The following is an 18,548-nucleotide window of genomic DNA, read 5'->3' on the forward strand; positions in this document are numbered from 1 at the left end:
AAAAACTCCAGCAATGTATGCTTTACATTAAGGAGGCCATCTACGGGCACAATGCTGTTTAACATATATAATGATGTAATCATGTCTGGTTTTTTTTTTCTCTTTTTTCTGTTATGCTATGCTATATGATATTTGGCCCTGCATGGCGCAATATTTACAATTTGATTTTTCTGCATCCATTGTTGGATATAAATAAAAGATTTAAAAAATAAAACTGCATGCTGTATCTGAAACATGAAAGTTTAATTTCTACTTTACTATTCCTTTAAATATTATTATAGTTTTCAGAATCTAAATGGAAATTTACAGAAATAACACTCTATAGGTTATAACTGTGTTGCAACTGGGACATAATGTCATGCAAACTGACAAGCTCCTATTCATTAGAGCATGATTTTTTTTTTAACTCAACCTAGTAACTACAAAATAGCCTTTATTTTTCAGGGGGGTAGGGTTACTTGTAGAGTTGTGTAGTTTTTATTTTTTAGAGAGCTTAAAGGGAAAGTCTAGTCAAATAAAAACTTTCATGATTCAGATAAGCATGTAATTTTAAACAATTTTCCAATTTACTTTTATCACCAATTTTGCTTTGTTCTCTTGGTATTCTTAGTTGAAAGCTTAACCTAGGAGGTCCATATGCTAATTTCTTAGACCTTGAAGGCCACCTCTTTTCAGAATGCATTTTAACAGTTTTTCACCACTAGAGGGTGTTAGTTCATGTATTTCATATAGATAACACTGTGCTCGTGCACACAAAGTTATCTGGGAGCAGGCACTGATTGGCTAAACTGCAAGTCTGTCAAAATAACTGAAATAAGGGGGCAGTTTGCAGAGGCTTAGATACAAGGTAATCACAGAGGTTAAAAGTATATTAATATAACTGTGTTGGTTATGCAAAACTGGGGAATGGGTAATAAAGGGATTATCTATCTTTTAAAACAATAAAAATTCTGGTGTACACTGTCCCTTTAATCACTTTAGGGCAATGCCCTACAAAAGGCCCATTTAAGGGCTTTTGCTGTAGTTTAGTGTTAGTATAGTTTTTTTTTATTTTGTGGTGTTTCTTTTAAAGTGGGGTTTTAGTATAGGCATAACTGTTTTTTTAATTTTTGGTATTGTGTTTGATGTTTTCTGTAATGGTAGTTTTTTTATTTTTTGTAATGTTAAGGTTTTTTATTTTTCAAGTAAGGTTAGGTTTTTTATTTTTAAGGTAAGGTTAGGTCTTTTATTTTTTCAGGTAATTTAGTATTTTTGGGGGGTAAATTAGGGGGTGTTAGGTTAGAGGGATTAGCTGGTTAGGGGTTTAAATGTTAGTGGGTTACTTTGAGTGGGGGCTGTGATGTTTTAGGGGTTAATAGTTTAGTGGGTTACTTTGAGTTGTGGGGGTGTTAATAGTGTAGTGGGGACCTTGCGGTGGGCTATGCAGTGGGTTACAAGTTATTAGAGTAGGGGGCTTATGGCGATTCGGGTTAGCACACGAGTATGGGTGTTAGTTTTTTTCCACATTTCTCTCTCCATTGAAGTCTTTGGGAGAGTATGTTAACGCGGTCGCAATATTTTAATTTCTGCTCTTTGCATGCATCGGGTTAGCGTGCTACCGAAAAAGATTTACTCTTAACTTGTAATACCCAACGTCCGCAAAGAGCAGAAGTCGAGCATAGTTAGCATAGGAGCGGGAGTGGTAAGCATAGGAGCGGGAGTGGTAAGATACTGATAATGGAGGTGGAGCCGTCTACACTTGGCAACACTAAAGTGTAAGTCATTTTGAAGATTTTTGGAAATGTTATTAAAATACTTATAAGCTTTTTTTACACTTTTTTTCACACACTGTTTTAACTCAGTTAACCTTTTCAATATGCACATAACTCAAAATGTTTTATGGCACTTTAAGAATTGTGCAAGATTTACAGGTAGCCCTCAGTTTACGCCGGGGTTAGGTTCCAGAAGGAATGGTTGTAAATCGAAACCGTTGTAAATTGAAACCCAGTTTATAATGTAAGTCAATGGGAAGTGAGGGAGTTAGGTTCCAGGCCCCTCTCAAAATTGTCATAAGTAACACCTAATACATTATTTTTAAAGCTTTGAAATGAAGACTTTAAATGCTAAAGAGTATTATAAACCTAATAAAATAATCACACAACACAGAATATATAATTAAACTAAGTTACATAAACAAAAACATTTGCTAAACAGCATTATAAACCTAATAAAATAATCACACAACACACACTTTACTTGTATTTTTCTGCAAACAATTCTTTCTATGCATTCCAATCTGGACTGATTTATAGACCGAAAGATCTTGTTCCTATGAAAGCTGCTCGATAGCTTAGGTCTAGTTATACTGATTCATTTGAGCTTGCTTGGCTTGCATATCTTTGCTGCAATACAAGCGGACAGCTCCACCTAATGGCTATTTTAATCAATGCACTGCTTCTCAATGCAATAGCAGTCACATGACTGAAAAAAAAGGTTGTTATTCTGAAACGGTGCAAATTGAACCATTGTAAATCGAGGGCCACCTGTACTTGGTTTTGAGGAGGCTGTTTCTTGGGTACAGACTGCTTAGTTAGGATTTTAGGATATGTCTACAATGCATAAAAACAGGTGCATGTCATCAATTATGGTGTGAACCTGTGAAAGAAAGTGTTAAACAGAAGTCATTGAACCCTCACCCTCTACCTCATCCTCTCCCTATAATAATGTGTGTGATGTATGTTAAAGGTACAGTCAACACCAGAATGTTTGTTGTTTTAAAAGATAGATACTCCCTTAATTATAGTTATAATAATACACGTTTTACCTCTGTGATTACCTTGTATCTAAGCCTCTGCAGACTGCCCCTTATTTTAGTTTTTTTGACAGACTTGCATTTTAGCCAATCAGCGCTCACTCCTCTGTAAATTCACGTGCATTAGCTCAATGTTATCTATATGAAACACATAAACTAACGCCCTCTAGTGATGAAAAACTGTCAAATGCAGAGGTGCCCTTCAAGGTCTAAGAAATTAGCATATGATCCTCCTAGGTTTAGCTTTTAACTAAGAATTCCAAGAGAACAAAGCAAAATTGGTGATAAAAGTAAATTGGAAAGTTGTTTAAAATTACATGCCCTATTTGAATAATGAAAGTTTTTTTTGGACTTGACTGTCCCTTTAAGTAGTGTTGTGTGTGTATGTTTAGTGATGTATAAAAAAAAATAACACTCACATGTTTTAGCTTTGAATATCATGATTGTGTTAACATGTTCCCCCATAGAAGTCAATGGAAAACGTGGAAAAAAGACCTAACACCCCACTCTTGCGCAAACCCGACTTGAAAATATGAATATTTCACATTCCAATGTTCTTTACATTGCAGAATATGTTCTATTTATTCACAAATACATATTTCTACATATATCTGATGGAATTTTGTTACACTATACTGTATATCTATACCTATATATGATTATATATAAGTTTAGATATATACAAATACATAGAACATATTCCCCTATAATGAAGAACATTGGAATGTGAAATATTTACAGTAAATACAAAGGTAAACACTTTATTAAATATGAATATTGAAATATGTTTTTTCATGTTTTCATCTACTTGACTGCTAAGGACTCCACTTATATATATGTCTATGTGTTTAAGGGGCGTATTTACCAAGCTCCATTTCAGGCTCGCCAGAAAAGCAGCGGTCTAAAGACCGCTGCTCCATAACTTGTCCGCTGCCTCCGAGGATGCAGTCTTTAATCCGCCCGATCCTATATGATCGGGCTGATTGACACCCCCTGCTAGCGGCCGCAAACCTACAGGGGGCGGCATTGCACAAGCAGTTCACCAGAACTGCTTGTGCAATGATAAATGCCGACAGTGTATGTTGGCCCTGTGAAGATTAGAATAAGCACTCATATTTGTGCTTTTACCTAATCATTAGCAAGTTACGGCTTTACTGATATGAGGAGGACCATATTATAGCTAAAAGGTTGAGTATGCACAAGACTATAAAATGCTGTTTCATGAAATTTATTCCATTTTATATCCTTATTACTGAGTTGTGGAGATAAAAGTCCGAAATTTAATTTTTTTTTTTATCATACTGACTGAAACTTTTTTCATTGCAAACTTATTTTACTCTGCCTGTTCTCTCTCTGAAGACCAAAAAAAATTAGGATTTGGATTATTCATGTGTTCTGTCCCTAGTTCCTAACATTTCTGTTACATTATACTGGAAAGCATAAGCACCACATTATGCAGAATAACATGTTTTTAATGTTATTGTGTTCAGAATAAAATAAAGAACCCTGAGCGGAACTGTTCTTATCAATTGGTGTAAAATAGAATTTCTGGAGAGAGCATCTTACCAAGCTAAAAACTTAGTTCTGGATTATCTCTTGTTGGGATACCCTAGTTTCACAGTAGCATAGAATAGCCACTGAGAACATTTTCTGTGTGCCAGTGGCGTCACTAGGGGGGTGCGGGGGGTGCGGAAATGCAATGTTGAGATGCATAGATTATTTTATTAGAGGGGCTGGCATTTGTGAACATTAGTGGGACTGGGGAAGTTGTAGACACACAATTTTTTTGCCCCTTGAGCCAGTGCTGCAATTTCAACAAATAGTTTTCTCGGCTGCTTTTGCTTGTTTGTACTTTGCTCAATTTCACTATGAATGTTGTGGGTGTGCCGTGGGGCTTGCAAAGTTGCGCTGCTAGCCTAAACCTGCCTGCCTATCTGTGCTCACTGCTCAGTGAAATGCGGCCCGGGGCTGTGCACTGACAGACTTGGAACAGAGTCAGAGAGCAGAATTTTCATAATTTGCGCGCCTAAACCTTTTCTTCAGTGATTTATTTTAGAGTGCTCTGTTTATCTTTCATTTGATGTTCTGCTGAGCCAGGGAGCAGCTCTAGGCATGAGCTTCATAATTAATGCAGTGCAGTTTACATATTTTGTATGTGTGTGTCTGAGTTTTTGTGTGTCTCAGTGTTTTTGTGTGTGTGTTTTTGTGTGTGTGTCTGAGTGTGTTTCCGAGTGTTTGTGTGTGCATCTGAGTATGTTTTTAAGTGTGTCTGAGTGTTTGTATGTGTGTTTGACTGTGTTTTTGTGTGTGTCTGCTTTCTGGGGGGGGGTGACACCATGACTTACCGCACCGGGTGACACCAACCCTAGTGACGCCACTGTGTGCTGGGCATGTACAGTAAAACATAAATGTGCTCTAATAACTTGTAAAAATACTTTTTTTTGTCACCTATGAGCATGCTTGCGCTGTATATCAGTTTCATAACTTTCCCAGCAGAGTAGCAGAGAAATACAATCGGTGGACAATACCTGAAACTTAATAAACAAATTGCATTTTCTTCTACAAGAAACTAACTTAGTTTGGATTGTGCAATAAAATCATGTATAAGAAACCATAAATACTTTATATGTTGTTGGCTAAATCTGCTGATGTCTGCATGCTTCAACTCACTAGAGGCGTTGTCTGTGTTCTAGAAGCCAAGATCTTGTACAGTTTCAAAGAGTTGGATAGGGCACCATCTGTCGCCTTGATTTACTTGATTACAGTTATTAATTGCTTTTAGCTGCCAGCAGTAAAGGATTACATTTTACTAAGTTGACCTCTTTTTGGAATTTTGATCTCTTTCCCATTACATTTTCAATAAATTAGACGTATAATACACTAGACTTAATTGAAAGTATATTGAGAAAAGGAAAGGCTTAGATCTCAATCCTGTGCATAAATACAGTATATGGAAAAAAAAATATGCAACAGTTATTTTTTCACATTGGCTCCATTTTTATCTTGAAATATTTTATTTAGTATTTTGCAAATAAAATATGCAGAAATCAAACATTCCATCGTTACATAGTCTCATGCTTGTCATCAAGTGCAATCCAGCAGTACAAGTCATCCTGGTGTAAAACATTTATTAGACATTCAGTTTATCAATCAACATTGAACTCTATATAATTTCCTCTGATCTTTAGTTATATGGGCCCTGGCTCTCCTCCTGCATTCTTAGAACTTGGTTTAGTTAGCTACCGCTTCCCCTCTCAAGGAGGCTTCATGGTAAAGAGTATATGGCTCCCACTGTAGTAAGAAGCCTTCTCTGTTGTTTAGGAATTCAGCTGCTGCACTCGCCTTATCAAAGTGGTATGTCAGATTTTGCAGTATTATTTCAAAAGTAGGAGGTGTTCCTTTCCAGAATTGGGCTATACCCAATCTAACTATCGTGCAGATCCACATGGCTAGCTTATTATTTTGTTTAGTGAGCCCCGGAATCGGGAAATGTAGCAGCGCTTGTTCCATTGTCAGTGTAACTCTCTTTTGGAAAATTTTACTCATCAGGATAAAGGTGTGTTCCCAGATTTCCTTAATGTTCTTACACTCCCACCACATGTGTGAATATGTCCCGGACTCACCACATCCACTGTAACAGAGTCTGGTCGACAGCTCTCCCCCACCACCTGATCTTTTCGGATATAGATACCATCTGAAAGCTACCTTAATGAAATTTTCTTTAAGTGTTGCATTTTGTGAGAAGGTTAAACCACCAGCAAGATTTTTTGTCCAAGTCTCAATAGACCATGTTTTACCAATGTCGTGTTCTCATTTTGTCATAAGTTGAGATTTACTGTCTAGTGGGGGTTGATTGAATATAGTGTATAGAGTAGATATCCCTCCCGGATATGGCGATCAGAGAGACAAAGCATTTACATTGGCTCCATTTTTGCAACAGTAACAAAGTGTAAAATATTTTTGTGAAGGCGTGAAATGCAAAGTACTGTATTTTGCTGTTGTAGCTTCCAGGTGTACATAAAATGTAGCTTCATAGTATGTTGCCAAGATTCTTGTGGCCTTCTTTTCTTGTTTGTAAGCCCCACTTGAGCCAAGGTGAACCATGCTACTTCATCCAACACCAAATTTCCATTAGAAACACCCCAAGAACTGGGTGATATCCCTGGGGAGGGGGGATAGTTAGATGGAAAATGGGATAGCAAATTATGGACTGTTAGCATTATTGAAGCATTCAGAAAACCAAGGATATCCTGAAATATCTGCTTATGGATATGATACCCAGGGGTCTATGCATCAAAAAGTTCACTACCTGTATAGTGACTGCCACTTAATATCTGGGCATTATAATGCAGTGCTATTTTAATTTTCTTAGAAACTTCTGCAAATTCTGATTATTTTTAAAATTGAATGTATTGGTTAATCAGAGACAATAAATTGTTGATGTAGAGAAAGACCTTAATTTCATTAGTTACAATGATTATCAAAAATATGATGATTTTTACAGCTTACTGTATCTACTGCTAAATCTAAATTGATACAGTTAAACTGTGTACACTTAATAGGGACAGAGAATAGTACCATGTATGGATGGCTATATAGATAAACTAAAAATAGGAAAACTAGCACAGATAATTCTTCCAATTATAGTAGACATAGGTCTAAGTCTAGGAAATGTCTCAGATACACAAACTGATTCTACTGAGGATGAAGCTGTAAGTATATTCCTTCTAGAGAAGATAAAACTAATAATAAATATTCAGTTATGCCCCCTACTACTGCTCCAGTCCAACCATTCAATTCTATTTTCAAATTGTGGACCTTGAATTTAAGTGTTAGGCAACAATCTCCATTTCAGTTGTCTAGTCAAGAATTAGCTAATATACAGTAATTGAGCAAGGAAATGTTTTTGTTTCCTTTTCTAGAGTATTGAGGAGGAAATTACAGCTAATACAATTTATAATTCCAATGAGTTTACACGTTAGACATATCCTGCTACCCAATCTGACATTTCTCAGCTAGGGACAGTTGGAAAAGAAAGCATAAAAAACACAAGAGAGATAGCCAGTCTTTCATGACGATGCAGCAACACCAAGGGACATCACAAAGTATAAATGTTGTTAATCTTTCTAGTGAACACTTATCAGATTAAGATACAAGTGCTAAAATTATGGTCTGGGGCAAGTGTCAGCAACCTTGGCACCCTAGATGTTTTGGAACTACATTTCCAATGATGCTCAGCCAGCATAAAGTGTGTCTCAGTATAATGGGAAATGTAGTTCCAAAACATCTGGGGTGCCGAGGTTTCTGACCTCTGGTCTAGGGTTTGTTCCATCACAGAATTTAAATCTTTTTGAGACCATACTTAATCATTTTAAATGTTATTTCACATTAAGTAAGTTTTTTATTAATGGATAATGCTGCTATAAATAAATATGTTTATACAAAATTATGGTGTGTTTTTTTAAAGATGTATGTAATTTACATTTTTTCAATTAGAGATGGAATTTAAGTAGGGTAATGTTGACTTTAAACTTGAACATACAGGGGCCGGTTTATGAAAGTGCGGATGGACGTCCGCCGCACATTGATAAATGCCAACAGCATACGCTAGCAGGGGGTGTAAATTAGGCCGATGAGTCAAGGAGCAGTGGTCTTAAGACCGCTGCTTCTTAAAGGGACATGACACCCACACTTTTTCTTTCATGATTTAGAAAGAGAATGCAATTTTAAACATCTTTCTAATTTACTTATATTATCTAATTTGTTTTATTCTCTTGATATTCTTTGCTGAAAAGCATATCTAGATATGCTCAGGAGCTGCTGATTGGTTGCTGCACATAGAAGCCTCATGTGATTGGCTCACCATGTGCATTGCTTTTTCTTCAACTAAGGCTATCTAAAAAATTTAGCAAAATAAATAATAGAAGTAAATTGTAATGTTGTTTAAATTTATATTCTCTATCTGAATCATGAAAGAAAGATTTTGGGTTTAGTGGCCCTTTAACTCCTGTTTCCAGTGAGCCTGAAGGCTCACACGGAAACAGCTGCATCAAGCTCCAATTGGGGCTTGATGAATCGGTCCTACAGAGTTTTAACCAAAATTAATCTATCTGGCAATGTCAAGTGGTCCCTTCTTTGAGATATTTCAAAAATAGTTTAGAGGGACATTAAACACTAAGGATTACAAGTAGAGCGCAAATGGTTGCACACACGCAATATTGGCTTTTTGCGTTTGTGCGCAAGTTAAATTGCGCTCATATTACAAGTTGAAAGCAAACACGATCGCTTGAGCGCAATTGAATTTAACGCTCGTCAGGTTAGTGCGTCCTCAGAGAGCTCTAGTTAAAAACTGCACAAAAAAGTTATAAGGACTCAAAGATATGAGATCTCAGGTGTTACACATATATTATATGTGTATTTATGTATTTACAAACATATATGCACATATAAACACATAAATACATATTTATAAATATATACACTTATATAGATGTGCACTGGAGCCCTTTGCAGTTAATTAGATTAAATCATGTAAAAACATATGTATGCAATATTCATATTGATTATAGTGTTATTGTGTGGATTTACAGTACATTTTTCAGATTCCAATGTACTGCACATAGCAGATTATGTTCTAAGTATTTATAAATAGATATTCATATATATATATATATATATATATATATATATATATATATATATATATATACAGTATGTATATATCTATATCTATATATAATCATCTATATATATATATATATATATATATATATATATATATATATATATATATATATATATACTAGTCCTAAAGCCCGTTCACACGGGCCATTTTTTGCAGTACAGCGGCCCCACCTCTTGCGCTCTCTCCCTCCCCCTCTCTTTTGCTCTCTCTCTCCCCCTCTCTTTTGAGATTTCTCTCTCCCTTCTCTTTTGAACTCTCTCTCTCCCCCCTCTCTTTTGCGCTCTCTCTCCCTCTCTCTTTTGCGCTCTCTTTCCCCTTCTCTTTTGCTCTCTCTCCCCCCTCTCTTTTGAGCTCTCTCCCCATCTCTTTTGAGCTCTTTCTCTCCCCCCTCTTTTGCGCTCTCTCCCCCACTCTTTTGCGCTCTCTCTCTCCCCCTCTCTTTGCGCTCTCTCTCTCCCCCTCTCTTTTGCGCTCTCTCTCTCTCCCTCTCTTTTGCGCTCTCTCTCTCCCCCATCTCTTTTGCGCTCTCTCTCTCCCCCATCTCTTTTGCGCTCTCTCCCCCCTCTCTCTCCCCCCTCTCTTTTGTGCTCTCTCTCCCCTCTCTTTTGCGCTCTCTCTCCCACCCTTTCTTTTGAGCTCTCTCTCCCCCCTCTCTTTTGCGCTCTCTCTCCCCCTCTCTTTTGCGCTCTCTCTCCCCATCTCTCTTTTGCGCTCTCTCACCCCCTCTCTTTTGCGCTCTCTCACCCCCTCTCTTTTGCGCTCTCTCTCCACTCCTCTCTTTTGCGCTCTCTCTCCACCCCTCTCTTTTGCGCTCTCTCCCCCCTCTCTTTTGTGCTCTCTCTCCCCCTCTCTTTTTTGCTCTTCCCCCCTCTCTTTTCCGCTCTCTCTCTCCCCCCTCTTTTGCGCTCTCTCTTCCCACTCTCTTTTGCGCTCTCTCTCCCCCTCTCTTTTGCGCTCTTCCCCCCTCTCTTTTGTGCTCTCTCCCCCTCTCTTTTGCTGTCTCTCTCCCCCTCTCTCTTTTGCTGTCTCTATCCCCCCTCTCCTTTGCTGTCTCTCTCCCCCTCTCTCTTTTGCTGTCTCTCTCCCCCTCTCTTTTGCTGTCTCTCTCCCCCTCTCTTTTGCTGTCTCTCTCCCCCTCTCTCTTTTGCTGTCTCTCTCCCCCTCTATATTTTGCTGTCTCTCTCCCCTCTCTCTTTTGCGCTCTCTCTCCCCCTCTCTTTTGCGCTCTCTCTCCCCCTCTCTCTTGCGCTCTCTCCCCCCTCTCTTTTGCTGTCTCTCTCCCCCTCTCTCTTTTGCTGTCTCTCTCCCCCTCTCTCTTTTGCTGTCTCTCTCCCCCTCTCTCTTTTGCTGTCTCTCTCCCCCTCTCTTTTGCACTCTCTCACCCCCCTCTCTTTTGCGCTCTCTCTCCACCCCTCTCTTTTGCGCTCTCTCTCCACCCCTCTCTTTTGCGCTCTCTCCCCCTCTCTTTTGCACTCTTCCCCCCCCCTTTCTTTTGCGCTTTCCCCCCCTCTCTTTTGCGCTCTCTCCCCCTCTCTTTTGCTGTCTCTATCCCCCCTCTCTTTTGCTGTCTCTCTCCCCCTCTCTCTTTTGCTGTCTCTCTCCCCCTCTCTTTTGCTGTCTCTCTCCCCCTCTCTTTTTTGCTGTCTCTCTCCCCCTCTCTCTTTTGCTGTCTCTCTCCCCCTCTCTTTTGCTGCTCTCTCCCCCTCTCTTTTGCTGTCTCTCTCCCCTCCTCTCTTTTGCTGTCTCTCTCCCCCTCTCTTTTGCTGTCTCTCTCCCCCTCTCTCTTTTGCTCTCTCTCCCCCTCTCTCTTTTGCTGTCTCTCTCCCCCTCTCTTTTGCTGTCTCTCTCCCCCTCTCTTTTTTGCTGTCTCTCTCCCCCTCTCTCTTTTGCTGTCTCTCTCCCCCTCTCTTTTGCTGCTCTCTCCCCCTCTCTTTTGCTGTCTCTCTCCCCTCCTCTCTTTTGCTGTCTCTCTCCCCCTCTCTTTTGCTGTCTCTCTCCCCCTCTCTCTTTTGCTGTCTCTCTCCCCCTCTCTTTTGCTGTCTCTCTCCCCCTCTCTCTTTTGCTGTCTCTCTTCCCCCCTCTCTTTTGCGCTCTCTCTCCCCTCCTCTCTTTTGCGTGCTCTCCCCCTCTCTTTTGCTGTCTCTCTCCCCCTCTCTCTTTTGCTGTCTCTATCCCCCCTCTCTTTTGCTGTCTCTCTCCCCTCTCTCTTTTGCTGTCTCTCTCCCCACTCTCTTTTGCTGTCTGTCTCCCCCCTCTCTTTTGCTGTCTCTTTCCCCCATCTCTTTTGCTGTCTCTTTCCCCTTCTTTCTTTTGCTGTCTCTCTCCCCCTCTCTTTTACTGTCTCTCTCCCCCTGTCTTTTGCTGTCTCTCTCCCCCTCTCTTTCTCCCCCCTGTCTTTTGCTGTCTCTCTCCCCCTCTCTTTCTCCCCCCTCTCTATCTCTCTCTCCCATCTTCCATCGTGCGACCGCACCCGACCACGCCCCCTTCACGTCAGGCCACCCCCTTCACAGCCATTCACGCATGGCCACGCCCCTTCACATCTGGGCACGCCCCCCGCTCACGCCTGGCCAGGCCCACTTCTGCCGTGGCACAGATCACCAGCAGGGACTCAAAGGCCAGGTGTGTTTGTCCTTGTGCTGTCTGTACTGCGCATGACAGCTTCAGACAAACACACTTGGCCTTTTATATAATAGGATATATATGTGTATATATATATATATATATATATATATACATAAATATACAGTATGCAACAGAAGTGAGTACACCCTTGGGCAATATCACTTAAATATCAAATTATTTAAACTTGTATCACCTCTCAATAATTGTTTTATTTCTAAGTTGACAAGTAGAGTATTTCCTATTATAAAAAATCAAAAACAAATACTTTAGAAAGATTATATTGAAAATACAGGCCCCAAAGTAGAAACTTAATGCAACAAAAGGGAATACACCTGTGGTCACTGACACACAAGTTAGATCACTGAAACAAATTGAGTACACCTATGATTTCCAATTACCCTAATTGCATGAGCATAGTTACCAGAACAGAGGAATTGAAAGATCTGATTGTGAGACTTCACAAAGATGGAAAAGGATACAGGAAGATTGGTGACCAACTAAAAATCAGTCAAAACGCAGTTGCAGCAGTAATCAGGAGGTATAGATCGATACACAGTGCCAAAAATCAGAGCCGCAGTGGTTGTCCTCCTAAAATGACGCCACGGACAGTGCGCTACTTGCACAATCTAGCTCTGAAAAACAGGCAACAGGCAAGTGCTTCAGATTTGGCTCCGGGATAATCGATAGAAATTGGAGTTTCTGTGACAGCTCAGACAGTGCTAAAGACTTTGCATAATGTCAACTTCTATGGACAGCATTCAAGGAAAAAACCCTTGCTTGCTCTTCAGCACAAAACTGCAAGATTAAACTTTGCTAAACAACATGAAAAGCCTGATGGATACTGGGAGCACACTATTTGGTAAGACCAAGATACAATTTTTAGTCTCAGATGGGGTGCAGCATGTTTGGTGTGAACCTGGTCAGGATTTTAACAGTGAATGCATAGTCCCAAGTTCCCAACAGTGAATCATGAAGGTGGGAGTGTGACGATATGGGGCTGCATGACTGCAAAAGGTGTTGGGGAGATGACATTTATAGATGGCACCATGAATGTCTGCAATATACAAAAATACTGGCTAACAAGATGACTCCCAGTCTCCAGAAGTTTGGCAGAGGACTAAATCATAAAGGAGTTTCTAAAGGAGAAACAAGTAAAAACTATGACCTAGCCAAGTATGTCACCTGACTTGAATCCAGTAGAACACATTTGGGGTGTTTTAAAGAGAATGGTAGAGCAACACAACCCCTCCAGCAAAGAACAGCTAAAAAAATTATCTCTGAAGGGCAGAAAATATCTCTAGAAATTTGTACGACACTGGTTTCCTCTATGCCAAGGAGGATTGAGTCTGTCATCAAAAATAAAGGTGGACATGCAAAGTATTGAAAAAAATAAAAGATTTGAATGTCAGTAATGAAAGGAGCACTGAATTTTGTTGCATTGATTTCCTGCTTTGTGGAGGGTATTTTTAATATAGTAAATCTGAACTGCTAGTTTTTAATTTTACATAAGAGCAAACACCCTACTGTTAAACATAATGCAGTTACTGTTAGGTTATACAATTTTGAATCATTTGACATTTAAGTGATATTGCACTGTGGTGTACTCACTTCTGTTGTATACTGTATATTGTACCAAAATACCATCAGATATATATATATATATAGTAATATGTATTTATAAATAAATAGAACATATTCTGCTATGGGAAGAACATTGGAATGTAAAATATTTATATTTTTATGTCGGGTTAGCGCACTTGAGAATATGTGATTGGGCTTGCGTGCGAGTAGGGTGTTCTGTGACTTCTATGGGGGAATATGTTATCGCGTGTGCAATATTCTAAGTTCGGCTTTTTACGCACATTGGGTTTATGCGCAAGCAAAAACCTTTTACTTTCAACTTGTAACACAAGCGCTATCAGACGTGCGCAAAAGATTACTTCTAGCAGAGTTAACGCTCAAGCATTAAATACCGCTCCACTTGTAATCTGGCCCTTAATGTCTGTACTTTGTTTTTAAAAAATATAGATGTATTCTATGGATTATTTAGCATTTTTTACAGTATTTATTATAATTTTCAATATTTTTTTATTAACATTTTTCAATATTTTATATGTAATATTTCATTAACTGCATGTTAGCAATTCTTCAAGTGTGCTAACCCGAGACGCGTTAGATCTAAATCGCAAAACACGAATCGTGTTAAGCATATTTTAGATTACTGTTCTTCACATAGAAAATGGTTTAATTTGTATTATTAAACATATATATTTATATATATATATATATATATATATAATAATGTTAAATAGATATCTATACCTATATATCTATACGAATACATATACAGGTATAGGTATATACAGTGTGTGTATATATATATATATATATATATATATATATATGAATTTACAATAAAAAATTACATTGTTTTGTATATAAAGAACATTGGAATGTGAAATATGAATAACTCTTGTTGGGTTAGTGCGCAAGCAATAAGTGTTAGTTTTTTTCTTCTGCGCTCTCCATTGACTTCTTTGGGGAGAAGGGGAGAATACATTAACACTGTTGTGATATTTGGCACGTGGCCGGATATCACTAGCACACAAACTTGTTACTTTCAACTTGTAATACACGCACAAATGAACAAACAAAAAGCTTACTTCTATCGAAGTTTATGCTTGAGCGAAAGTGCTGAATAGCGCACCACTTCTGGCCATATAATGGGTCATCTGGCAACCAGGAATACGTGGGTAAGTGCAAGGGGGCTGCCATGAGTTCCCTGGGATAGCAACATGTGGATGTCATCTGCACTTAATACAAGTGTTAAAGAGACATGAACTCCAATTTAGTCAAGGGTCAAATAGAGCATACAACTTTAAATAACTTTCCAATTTACTTCTATCATCAAATTTACTTAATTCTCTTCATATCCTTTGTTGAACAGCAGCAATACACTACTAGGAACTAGTTGAACACTCTGGGGCATATGTATCAAGCTCTGAATGGAGCTTGATGCCCCGTGTTTCTGGCGAGTCATCAGACCAGGGGCATATTTAGGTTTTTGCAAGTCAGATGATTAAAGTGTTTATATCAGAAAAAAATATCCTTCACTGTTTGATAGTTTGTCAGTAGGTAGTTGTTTAACCTTAAACATCTTCTTTGGTGATTGACAGTTATTTAAGCAAAATATCTGCTTGGATAAATATGTAATGAATATACAAACTGGCCTTTAAAAGTACTTAAAACATACAACAGTAGTTATAATAGTATTAGGAATTGTATCCTAGGGGATTAAGTCACGTGATACAATCATAATAAAGTATATACTTGTATTGTTTCTAAATGTATTAAATGCATACAACATATTTTCAGTTGTGTTTTAAGTCACATAGTTGTATAGATTCAGCAATAAATACTTATTCTTTGCATGTATGACAGATAGACAAACAGTAAATGTACAAGTATTTAGTGACTAATCCGTATTTTAATGCCTAATGAAGATGTATTGAAGGGAGAAAGGCATATGCTGTTTCACAGTGGTCACGTTGTAGTGCACACTGCACTGTGTAGTCTGTGTGAGTCTCAATCACGCGGTGAAGCCAGGAAGAATACCGCATTCCCTCTCAGTCCAGGCCAGGCTGCGCAAGTGAGCTCCGCCTCCACTGTCACCACGTCATGCGCACCCACATACAATCCCATAGAATAGCAATAGCCGGGTCAGCCATTTAAGTAATTAGTAATTGGTTGATTTAGCCACCCGGCCCTGAGTTCAGTAGAGTGGCCCTAGGGACTCAAAATTCTGCTGCCCCTTAAAAATCTGCTGCCCTAGGCACCGGCCTTGTTGGCCTATGCCTTAATACACCCCTGCATCAGACTCACCAGAAACAGCAGTTATGAAGCAGCTGTCACAAAGACCGCTGCTCCATAACCTGTCCGCCTGCTCTGAGCAGGTAGACACACATCATCGGAAATCAACTCGATCGAGTACGATCGGGTTGATTGACACCCCCTGCTGGCGGGCGATTGGCCGTGAGTCTGCAGGGGGCGGTGTTGCACCAGCAGCTCTTGTGAGCTGCTGGTGCAATGCTGAATACGGCGAGCGTATTGCTCGTCGTATTCAGCGAGGTCTGGCGGACCTGATCCGCACTGTCGGATCAGGTCCGCCAGACCTTGATAACTATGGGCCACTGGGTGAGCCAATGAAAAAAAGCATATATGTGCAGCCAGCAACCAGAAACTAGCTCCTAGTAGTGCATTGCCGCTCCTTTTGGGTGATGATGACCTTTATGAAATAGTTTCAAAACGTTGTTGCTATGTGAAGCTCATACTTTTATGACATTGAGGATTTTAATCTCATGCTTTTATCACCACTATAATTTAAATGAATATTGATTTTGCCCTGGAATGAGCTTCACTTAGCAGCAACTCAAAAACCTATCTTCTGCCGAAGAGTTCAAATGAAAACGAAACATCTTTCCAGAAGTGGTTTTGGTTTTGCTGCACTTACCCCAATAGGGGATTGCTGTGGTTTAACATTGTATCAGAAGCAAAAAGCCTGATTTGTTGTACATCTAATTTTTTTGCAGAATTTAAAAATGGTTTGTTTTATTTGCAAGTGGATGTGTGTATGTATGATACACACACATAAAAGTTTCATACAAATCTTTAAGTGTCTTGAAAGGTGTTTGTGCCACAGTAGGTGAGTCTTGGGTAATTTAGACAGAGACAATTTGGTTTAGTTCCAGAGTACCATCATACCTTGGGATCTAGAGGGCAAATTTGTTAACTAAAACTTAGAATATGAGTGATTTTAAAGTGAAGGTAAAAGTTTTCATTATCTCTATATACGAATATACACGAAACAATCTAATTGTTACCTTCTTTTCCCCAAACGATTATATATTTTTTTAATAAACAGGTTTTTTATTTCCCTACCGTGCCGTTACAGACTCCTCCCATCAGCCATTTCCTTATTTTTGACAGTCTGATGTATAGAGCGGTTCAAATCACGTTCACGAGGATTCAACGAACTGTGTATACGCATAGAGTCTTCTACAGTTACCAATGTGCATGCAGTAATCTCATCATCTCGGCAACATAGTATTCAATTAATATCTATTCATTCATTACTATATTATTGAATAAAGTTATGCTTTTGTAAAAATTGTATCACTCCGGATTTGAGACATCGACATTGTTGCCGTTTGAACAAAGTGCACTACCTCTTACTCAAAATAAAAAAAACATTTGCAATAAGCATGCGCAAACTGGGAGCACGCTTGTCTTCAAAGTCAAATAACATTTTAGGAACGCATGCGTAGATCATCCAAGAGACTAATGACGTAATATGATGGCCGCCTAAAGGCCAGAATTTCAATTGGCTGCTATGAAAACGTGACCCACAAGCCAAAAAAAAAACAGTATGAATTTTGAGATTGAATAAAGGTAGATATAAACGGCGAAAACTCACTTTATAATGAATATATAAAAAAATTATGAATGAAAGTACAATTATTTTAGGGTGACCTGTATACATAAATAATGTGATATAGCGAACTTTACCTTCCTTAAGCATGCTGAAGGAGTTGAAATATTAACCCCGTAATGACCGTCACTGGTCTTTCTATGGGGGTTCCGTTTTGAATAGCGTGGTCTTGCAAGCCATCCAGATAAAGGGAGAGACTAATAGTGTCGTCTTGCCACTCGCGGCAAGATCAGCGCTATTATAGGCACACAATCCCTTAGCGACCAGCGACGTAGAGGGTACAATGCGGTCCTTAAGGGGTTAAATGGCATTAAAGGGCCACTAAATACAGTAGAATAGCATAGTCAACAAATACATAATAAAAAGACAATGTAAAAGTCTGAATTTAAAATGATTTTTTTTTTTTTTACAAATTTCAAAGTTAGTTTAGTTTTCCTTCCCCCTGCGTCATGTAACAATCAGCCAATCACAAAATGCATATGTGTATATACTGTAAATTCTTGCACGTGCACAGTAGGAGCCGGTGCTTCAGAAAGTGTGCATATAAAAAGATTGTGCACATTTTGATAATGAACGTGAATTGAAAAGTTGTGTGCTCTATCTGAATCATGAAAGTTTAATTTTGACTGTAGTGTTCCTTTAAGGGTAGGTATTAAAGGGACAGGAAACCCTGCAATGTTTTTTCATGGTTTGGACAGTACATACAATCTTAAAAAACTTTCCAATTTACTTCTATAATCAAATGTGCTTCTTTATCTTGTCATCCTTTGCTGAAGGAACAGCATTTCACTACTGATAGCTAGCTGAACTCATCTAGTTAGCCTATCACAAGAGACAAATGGGTGCAGGTGCCAATCGGCAGCAGCTCCCACTAGTGTAGGATATGTGCAGTTTTTTTTTTCAACAAGGGATACAAAGAGAATGAAGCACATTTGAAAGCAGAAGTGAATTTAAAAGAGTCT

This window comes from Bombina bombina, chromosome 5, assembly GCF_027579735.1.
Source record: "Bombina bombina isolate aBomBom1 chromosome 5, aBomBom1.pri, whole genome shotgun sequence".
In the NCBI taxonomy this organism is placed as follows: Eukaryota; Metazoa; Chordata; class Amphibia; order Anura; family Bombinatoridae; genus Bombina; species Bombina bombina.